Source organism: Panulirus ornatus, chromosome 1 (genome assembly GCF_036320965.1).
Source record: "Panulirus ornatus isolate Po-2019 chromosome 1, ASM3632096v1, whole genome shotgun sequence".
NCBI classification, from domain to species: domain Eukaryota; kingdom Metazoa; phylum Arthropoda; class Malacostraca; order Decapoda; family Palinuridae; genus Panulirus; species Panulirus ornatus.
The window spans coordinates 52,161,196-52,172,162 of record NC_092224.1 but is presented as its reverse complement, the minus strand read 5'-3'; positions in this window follow the sequence as shown (position 1 = coordinate 52,172,162).

The following is a 10,967-nucleotide window of genomic DNA, read 5'->3' as shown; positions in this document are numbered from 1 at the left end:
CTGAGTGTGAACGAATGTGGCCTTTGTTGTCTTTTCCTAACGCTACCTGGCGCACAGGGGGGGGGGGGGGGTTATATCATGTGAGGCGGGGTGGCGATGGGAATGAATAAAGGCAGACAGTATGAATTATGTACATGTGTATATATGTATATGTCGGTGTGTATACGTTGTGATGTATAGGTATGTATATTTGCGTGTGTGGACTTGTATGTATATACATGTGTATGTGGGTGTGTTGGGCCATTTCTTTCGTCTGTTTCCTTGCGCTAACGCCGGAGACAGCGACAAAGCATAATAGATAGATAATATAAATAAATATATATATATATATATATATATATATATATATATATATATATATATATATATATATATATATATATATATATATATATATACGAATAAAGTGCATATGAACGCGCACCTTCATAGAACATACAAACCTCCAACAGCCAGGATCGAACCTGGGACCCCTGTGCAAGAGGCAGGCATGCTAACTCAGTATTTCGAATAGTTGTTTCTTCTTATACAGTCCAATAGCCTAGCGGTTAGCATGCCTGCCTTTTGCACAGGGGTCCCAGGTTCGATCCTGCCTGTTGGAGGTTTGTATGATATATATATATATATATATATATATATACTATGTCTCTACTCCAGTGTATGTGTGCACACAACTTTGCTGGAGCCAGCTGTGTATGTGTGTGTGTTTGTGTATTACCTGTGCCCTGTTTCTGATTATTTTCATGTGACATGTCAGTTGGTTAACATAGGTCATACATGTTATCTTTGATGGTATAATTAAAGATAAAGATATATAGATAATAGGAATCCCAGTGTATGGTGCAGGTACAGTCTGGCGTGTTGGATGCACAAGGGACAACAAAACTTCCAAGTTAAAATATCATGATAGCAAGGAAAAATACTGCGTTTGTTTTCTTGATTTTTCTTTCGCCTATGTTCTTGTGTGTGAACGTGGAGCTGTTAGGGGTGTATGTACTTGATGCTCTTACGTCTGTATGTACGTAGTGCTGTTAGGATTGGTTGTATGTACGTGGTGTCCTTAGGGATATGTGTACGTGGTGCTTTTAGGTCTGTATGTACGTGATGCTCTTAGGGGTTTGAATATGTAGTGCCATTAGTGATGTATGTACACTCGGTAAAACAAATATCTGTGCACAGTATGTGTGACACGCTATGATACACGGTCCAAAGGTTACTGGGAAATTTGTGTCTTGACCAGCTACACGTTGGTAACCCTTTGTTAGGAGGGTGCCAGCATATAGTCAATATTCAGCATATTATCTATATTCATAAATTATTGTGAACAACTTATTTCACCATCATAAACCGCCTGGTAATTACATATGTAAGTGATAACACGTGGAATATTATGTATATCGTTTATAACACGATTAACCTTGTGGTCATCATCCATGGTGGTGCAGCGTGGCCAGCCCACCTGATACACGTCGTCTGTAGCGCCTGTTCCCGCATTTGGCTGTTGCTGCTGCTGCTGCTGCTGTGTTGGTGAACACCAAGCTGTCGGGCAATATGACCAATGCTGTACCTCTTATTACGGAGGGCTACAATATCTCCGACTGTTGCCCGTGGCCGACTGTGTTAACTGAAGTGCCACAGTGTGTGTGTGTGTGTGTGTGGCGTGATCCATGGATCGAGTGACGAAACTGTGAACTTTATCTCAGGCTTGGCAACGTTGGCGGTGTGGTTCACACCTGACGGACTGTGCGCTACGCCCTCCAGTGTTATATAGTGACAAAACACTGAGCCACTCGTACAACGAAGGAATACTGAACGTGTTCACAGTGTCTCACTGCAACACTATGATAACTTTCTTCCTTGTTGCCACAACCATCGTCGTCATAGACCTACTTAGGTTCGTAGAGACAATGTTGTGAGTGCCACACTTAAGTAACGTTAGGGTATCGCCGGCCACTGTGGCTGGTCGCTATATGCTCGCCACTCCACTTGTAAATTGTGGAATAACCGTCCCAACGCCAGCACCCTTCACCATTATCACCTTGATTGTCGGCCGCTGGCAAAGACTTGTTACCACAGGGACAGGACTTATGATTGTGGATATTTACTCAAAGATCATAATTTAGACACAATTCTCGTGAGTCATCCACATTTTGGTGGATGTTAACTTTATACATATATATATAAGCTACTCTACCAGTGTGTGTGTGTGTGTGTGTGTGTGTGTGTACTGCTACAACGTGCCCTGCGAGACACGAGTGCCAGTGTATACAACGTTTGGCCTTATGGCTCTGTTACCAGGTTCGTCGCTCATTGTGCACCCAAACTTTTTTTTATTTTTTACCCAATGCACGTGGTGCTCTAGGGGTGTATGTTCGTGTTGTTATTAGGGGTGTATGTACATACACAGTGTTCTCAAAGGTGTATGTAAGTAGTGTTCTTTAAAGGCGCATGTATGTATGTGGTATTGTTAGTAGTACATTTAGATATCACATGTCTGTCCCTGTGTCCTACTAACGTAGCTTTGACCTAAGAGGGAGAGGCCCTAGGCTTGGAAGATCTGAAGAACATAATGAACTCAGAGGCGGGCGGAGGAGGTGGTCGAGATGGCCTTAAAGTTACCATTAAGAGGCGCGGGGCTGACATTAAGAAGGCCATGAAATGGTTGTAGAAAAGTGGTCATGAGTAGTCCATTAGAATGGTATAATAGAGCCATGATGTGTGCGTTAGTTCCCATGACTGGAGCAGAAGACTGCTGTGAAAAGACCAGCATAAAAGGGATGAGAGAGAGAGTGTGTGTCTTGGTAAGGGCCATGATGGCGCAAAGGGACCCACATGAAGAAGTAACGTCGCCTGACTTGTTCCTGCGGGACAGGATGACCGGCATTATATAAGCCTCGCCAGGTGAGGTGTTCCTCCTAGAAATATGATGATGGAGTGACTGATGACAGCTGCTCTTGCTGCAGGAGAAGGAGCAGCAGCAGAGAGAGGTGAGAGAATAAGAGTGAGATGTGAAGAAATGGGAGGATCAGTAGATTTTAAGATAAAGATGAAGCGAGATGCTAGAGCGAAAAGATGTGGGGGAAAGGAGCTGTGAAGGAAAGTTAACCCAACAGGAATAAAACAATGTTGATAGTAATATAAGAAGCTTGTGATGCTGAGCAGATAAGGAAAATAAGAAATAACGAGAGAAAGAAAGAAAGCGAAAAACAAAGCCATATCAAGCACGGGGAATATCATGTAATGAAGCCTGTCAACTCTCTCTCTCTCTCTCTCTCTCTCTCTCTCTCTCTCTCTCTCTCTCTCTCTCTCTCTCTCTCTCTCTCTCCCTAAATATGAATGAAACGAAGCTCAAAGGTAAAGGGGAAGAGTGGTTTGGGAATGTTTTGGGGGTAAAGTCAGGCGTTGTTGAGAGAACAAGAGCAAAGGAAGGAGTAGCTCTATTCCTGAAACAGGAGTTGTGGGAGTATGTGATAGAGTGTAAGAAAGTAAACTCTGATATGGGTGAAGCTGAAGGTGGATGGAGAGAGGTGGGTGATTATTGGTGCATATGCACCTGGGCATGAAAGATCATGAGAGGCAAGTGTTTTAGAAGCAGCTGAGTGAGTGTCAGCAGTTTTGATGCACGAGACCAGATTATAGTGATGGGTGATTTGAATGCAAAGGTGAGTAATGTGGCAGTTGAGGGAATAATTGATGTACGTGGGGTGTTCAGTGTTGTAAATGAAAATGGTGAAGAGCTTGTAGATTTGTATGCCGAAAAAGGACTGGTGATTGGGAATAACTGGTTCAAAAGGAAAGATATACATAAGTATACGTATGTAAGCAGAAGAGGTGGCCAGAGAGCGTTATAGGATTACGTGTTGATTGATAGGCGAGTGAAAGAGAGACTTTTGGATGTTATTGTGCTGAGAGGTGCAACTGGAGGGATGTCTGATCATTATCTTGTGGAGGCGAAGGTGAAGATTTGTAGAGGTTTTAAGAAAAGAAGAGAAAATGTTAGGGTGAAGAGAGTGGTGAGAGTAAGTGAGCTTGGGAAGGAGACTTGTGTGAGGAAGTACCAGGAGAGACTGAGTGCAGAATGGAAAAAGGTGAGAACAAAGGGCGTAAGGGGAGTGGGGGAGGAATGGGATGTTTTCAGGGAAGCAGTGATGGCTTGCGCAAAAGATGCTTGTGGCATGAGAAGCGTGGGAGGTGGGCAGATTAGAAAGGGTAGTGAGTGGTGGGATGAAGAAATAAGATTATTAGTGAGAGAGAAGAGAGAGACATTTGGACGATTTTTGCAGGGAAATAGTTCAAATGAGTGGGAGATTTATGAAAGAAAGAGGAAGGAGATCAATAGAAAGGGGCAAGAGGTAAAAAGAGGGCAAATGAGAGTTGGGCTGAGAGAGTATCATTAAATTTTAGGGTGAATAAAAAGATGTTTTGCAAGGGGTAAATAAAGTGCGTAAGACAAGAGAACAAATGGGAACATCGGTGAAGGGGGCTGATGGGGAGGTGATAACAAGTAGTGGTGATGTGAGGAGATGGAGTGAGTATTTTGAAGGTTTGTTGAATGTGTTAGATGATAGAGTGGCAGATATAGGGTGTTTTGGTCGATGTGGTGTGCGAAGTGAGAGCATCAGGGAGAATAGTTGGGTAAACAGAGAAGAGGTAGTGAAAGCTTTACGGAAGGTGAAAGGTGGCAAGGCGGAGGGTCCAAAGGGTATTGCAGTGGAATTTATTAAAGAAGGAGGTGATTGTGTTGTTGACTGGTTGATGAGGATATTTAATGTATGTATGGCTCATGGTGAAGTGCCTGAGGATTGGCGGAATGCATGCATAGTGCCATTGTACAAAGGCAAATGGGATAAAGGTGAGTGTTCAAATTACAGAGGTATAAGTTTGTTGAGTATTTCTTGGGAAATTCTATGGGAGGATATTGATTGAGAGGGTGAAGGCATCAGATTGGGGAAGAGCAAATGGATCTGTATGTATCATTTATGGATCTGGTAAAGGCATATGAGAGAGTTGATAGAGACGCTCTGTGGAAACTATGAAGTGTATACGGTGTGGGAGGTATATGGTGAGAGGGAGGCAAGTTGCTAGAAGCAGTGAAAATTTTTATCGAGGATGTAAGACATGTGTATGAGTAGGAAGAGAGGAAAGTGATTGGTCGTCAGTGAATGTCGGTTTGCGGCAGGGGTGTGTGATGTCTCTATGGTTGTTTAATTTGTTTATGGATGGGGTTGTTAGGGAGGTGAATGCAAGAGTTTTGGAGAGAGGAGCAAGTATGCATTCTGTTGTGGATGAGAGGGCTTGGTGGGAAGTGAGTCAGTTGTTGTTCGCTGATGATACAGCACTGGTAGCTGATTCGGGTGAGAAACTGCAGAAGCTGGTGACTGAGTTTGGTAAAGTGTGTGAAAGAAGAAAGCTAAGAGTAAATGTGAATAAGAGCAAGGTTATTAGGTACAGTAGGGTTGGGGGACGAGTCAATTGGGAAGTAAGTTTGAATGGAGAAAAATTGGAGGAAGTAAAGTGTTACAGATATCTGGAAGTGGATTTGGCAGCAGATGGAACCATTGAAGCGGAAGTGAGTCACAAGGTGGGGAGGGGGCAAAATCTCTGGGAGCGTTGAAAAATGTGTGGAAGGCGAGAGCATTATTTCGAAAAGCAAAAATGGGTATGTTTGAAGGAATAGTGGTTCCAACAATGTTATATGGTTGCAAGGCGTGGGCTATAGATAGAGTTGTGCGGAGGACGGTGGATGTGTTGGAAATGAAATGTTTGAGGACAATATGTGGTGAGAGGTGGTTTGATCGAGTAAGTAATGAAAGGGTAAGAGAGATGTGTTGAAATAAAAAGAGTGTGGTTGAGAGAGCAGAAGAGGGTGTTTTGAAATGGTTTTGACACATGGAGAGAATGAGTGAGGAAAGATTGACAAAGAGGACACATGTGTCAGAGGTGGAAGGAACGAGAGAAGTGGGAGACCAAATTGGAGGTGGAAGGATGGAATGAAAAAGATTTTGAGCGATCGGGGCCCGAACATGCAGGAGGGTGAAAGGTGTGCAAGGAGTAGAGTGAATTGGAACGATGTGGTATACCGTGGTTAACGTGCTGTCAATGGATGTGGCGCGTCTGGGGTAAACCATGGAAAGTTTTGTGGGGCCTGGATGTGGAAAAGGAGTTGTGGTTTCGCTGCATTATACATGACAGCTAGAGATTGAGTGTGAACGAATGTGGCCTTTGTTTTCTTTTCCCAGCGCTACCTCGCGTGCGTGCGGGGGGAGGGGGTTATCATTTCATGTGTGGCGGGGTGGCGACGGGAATAAAGGAAGCAAGTATGAATTATGTACATGTGTTTATATGTATATGTCTGTGTATGTCTATACATTGAAATGTATAGGTATATGTGCGTGTTTGGACATGTATGTATATACATGTGTATGGGTTGGGCCATTCTTTCGTCTGTTTCCTTGCGCTACCTCGCTAACGCGGGAGACAGCGACATAGTATAATGAATATAAAATAAATATGATGTATAAGTATATTGCTACGGACAATATGCAAGTAATGCGTCACTTGATGATCTGCATGTATACAAGTGAGGCGTCACATGATGATCTGCATGTATACAAGTGAGACGTCACATGATGATCTGCATGTATACAAGTGGTGCGTCACATGATCTGCATGTATACAAGTGAGGCATCACATGATGATCTGCATGTAGACAAGTGATGCGTCATATGATGATCTTCATGTATACAAGTGATGCGTCGCATAGTGATCTGCATGTATACAAGTGATGCGTCACATGATCTGCATGTATACAAGTGATGCGTCACATGATGATCTGCATGTATACAAGTGAGGCGTCACATGATGATCTGCATGTATACAGGTGATGTGTCACATGATGATCTGCATGTATACAAGTGATGAGTCACATGATCTGCATGTATACAAGTGATGTGTCACATTATCTGCATGCATACAAGTGATGCTTCATATGATGATCTGCATGTATACAAGTGATGCGTCACGTGATAATCTGCATGTATACAAGTGAGACGTCACATGATCTGCATGTATACAAGTGGTGCGTCACATGATGATCTGCATGTATACAAGTGAGGCATCACATGATGATCTGCATGTAGACAAGTGATGCGTCACATGATGATCTTCATGTATACAAGCGATGCGTCACATAGTGATCTGCATGTATACAAGTGATGCGTCACATGATCTGCATGTATACAAGTGATGCGTCACATGATCTGCATGTATACAAGTGATGTGTCACATGATGATCTGCATGTATACAAGTGATGCGTCACATTATCTGCATGTATACAAGTGATGCGTCATATGATGATCTGCATGTATATAAGTGATGCGTCACATGATCTGCATGTATACAAGTGATGCGTCATATGATGATCTGCATGTATACAACTGATGCGTCACATGATCTACATGTATACAAGTGATGCGTCACATGATCTGCATATATACAAGCGATGCGTCACATGATCTGCATGTATACAAGTGATGCGTCACATGATCTGCATGTATACAAGTGATGCGTCACATGATCTGCATGTATACAAGTGATGCGTCACATGATGATCTGCATGTATATAAGTGCTGCGTCACATGATGATCTGCATGTATACAAGTGATGCGTCACATGATGATCTGCATGTATACAAGTGATGCGTCACATGATGATCTGCATGTATATAAGTGATGCGTCACATGATGATCTGCATGCATAGAAGTGATGCATCACATGATGATCTGCATGTATACAGTTGATGCGTCACATGATGATCTGCATGTATACAAGTGATGCGTCACATGATGATCTGCATGTATACAAGTGATGTGTCACATGATGATCTGCATGTATAAAGTGATGCGTCACATAATAATCTTCATGTATACAAGTGATGCGTCACATAATGATCTGCATGTATACAAGTGATGCGTCACAATGATCTACATGTATACAAGTGAGGGGTCACATGATCTGCATGTATACAAGTGATGCGTCACCTAATTATCTGCATGTATACAAGTGATGCGTCACGTAATGATCTGCATGTATACAAGTGGTGCGTCACATGATGATCTGCATGTATACAAGTGATGCGTCACATGATGATCTGCATGTATACAAGTGATGTGTCACATGATGATCTGCATGTATACAAGTGATGTGTCACATGATCTGCATGTATAAAGTGATGCGTCACATAATGATCTTCATGTATACAAGTGATGCGTCACATAATGATATGCATGTATACAAGTGATGCGTCACAATGATCTACATGTATATAAGTGAGGGGTCACATGATATGCATGTATACAAGTGATGCGTCACCTAATGATCTGCATGTATACAAGTGATGCGTCACCTAATGATCTGCATGTATACAAGTGGTGCGTCACATGATGATCTGCATGTATACAAGTGATGTGTCACATAATGATCTGCATGTATACAAGTGATGCGTCACATGATCTGCATGTATACAAGTGATGCGTCACGTAATGATCTGCATGTATACAAGTGGTGCGTCACATAATGATCTGCATGTATACACGTGATGCGTCACATAATGATCTGCATGTATACAAGTGATGCGTCACATTATCTGCATGTATACAAGTGAGGAGTCACATGATCTTCATGTATACCAGTAAGGTCAGGGAACTCCACTGATGATCAGACCAATATGAATCCATTTCTTGATGTTCATGATGATGGTATGCTAGCCTCATGATGATGGTATGCTCTCATGATGATGGTATGCTCTCATGATGATGGTATGCTCTCATGATGATGGTATGCTCTCACCATCACTGGAGTACCAGCCGGAGGCACTTAAGTGGTCGTTTTAGGTCAAGTCCCTCACGAGGATGTCGTCTACAACCATGGTGCCGCTGGTGATGCCACTTGCTGAACTCATCGCTGGAGACAAATGCCACAGTGTGATGAAGGTCGTCAGCAGCTGCACATCCTCTGCCAGTAGGATCTGGTAACACTGTATTCAAAATGTGTGGAGCCTGGGGCACTCTTACGTCACTGGAGTGCTTGGTGTTGCGACTGTGTGGGTGGGGAATGGTGCCTGCTTGTTCAACTTGGTCAGGTTGACCGTGATGCTCACGCCTCCTTTGCTTGGGTGTGCGTAGTGCGGGGATGGTGCCACTCTGACACCTCGTCACGCAGTGACTTGATGATCTCTTGACCCAGTTTGCTGTGCAACATGTTTTTGTGTCATATCTTCATTCAGACAATAATGGGAAGGGTGTGTGTAAGGGAGATGGCTGGATCTGAACACGAAGATGGATCGTCCTGGTCGGACCCATCTGGCAACCCTGCGGAATGCTTCATGGTCAGCAAGGGCGTCTTTAAACTACTCCTGGAGTTTCTGGCAGTCTCAGTCAACCTGCTTAGGTGATGGATGGTGGTGAAGGCGGGCTGAAGTAATTTTAACTGCATTAAGTGGTCATGTGATATCAGACAGAGATATCTCGCGTCCTACCGGGACAACAGCGTATCATCATCTCTCAATGGTAGCCTCAGTTAAACATCCTCTGACGCTCACGGTTGCCTTCCAGCATCCTAATGGTGTCATCTTCCTGCTGTTCATCACAAGAACCTCCTGACGCTCACGGTTGCCTTCCAGCATCCTAATGGTGTCATCTTCCTGCTGTTCATCACAAGAACCTCCTGACGCTCACGGTTGCCTTCCAGCATCCTAATGTTGTCATCTTCCTGCTGTTCATCACAAGAACCTCCTGACGCTCACGGTTGCCTTCCAGCATCCTAATGGTGTCATCTTCCTGCTGTTCATCACAAGAACCTCCTTATCGTATGGATGTATGAGCTCTTCCTCGTGCAACCTGAGCTGCTGTTATCATGGCCCAACTATGGTTGTCTTGGCACTAGGGTCAAGGATGAATGGAAGCATGACCTGACTCTCCCTGATGCTGGTGTTGCCTTGCATCCTGATACTTACCTTTAGAGCATGGCAACTGGAATGTGTGATATGGATGTGGTCCAGCTTGAGGAAGCAAGCATCTCTACTTGCTGGCTTTGGGGTGTCACGTGTCCTTTGAGGAGGGTCGTGGACGTCATGCAATGTTCTTTCCTAAAATGGCCTGTGTACCACAGCTGCTGCACTTACTGCCCCATGTAGGGCACTGCTCCTCAAGACCCTGGGTGTTGGGCAGGGCACCTCAGCTGTGGTCAGACTGCTGGCAACGGTGTGTGTGTGTGTGTGTGTGTGTGTGTGTGTACTGGCTGAACGACAAATAAATCGGCACCATCAGTGGATTTACCTTATCTTCTGTACAGTCATGGTGTTACCTGCGAAGTCATTGTTGATTCTTCGCTTCATCAATATGAAACCGCATCAGAGAACTTGGGCAGCACTTCAGTAGCCAGGAGCTTCTTTTTCACCTGCTGATTTCCCATTCTGACACAGTGAATATCACCAGTCACTAAGAAATGCATGCTTCACACACTTCCATGTTACTGGCCAGCAGCTCCTTAAGGGTGACAAAGAAGTCACCGAATGATTCCCCTTCATGCAGTCGTCTCCCCTCAAATCTGAATCTCCTCAAGGCCAGGTTGTACTGTGGCTGGAGATGTGCTTGATGCAGGGAGAATCTAGACCAGTCATCTGGTAGTCATCCTCCTGCACATCGATATCGTGCACTAACATGGTTCACATCTTGAGTGAAGCAAGACTTAAGAAATGCTATCTGGGTCCTCACTGGTTTGCTGTGTAGGAGCAATAGTTCCTCATAATCAGCCCAGGGACCAGACCAAAGATGTAGCAAGATGCTGTGGGAGAACTTGTGTGGCACAAGGGCTACAGCGGAAGGTTCTACCTGGTCAGGCAGGTCATTCTTGGTGGCGGCGGCCTCATCTTGGTCTGGTGAACCTACCAGGGACCTCACTTCACTCT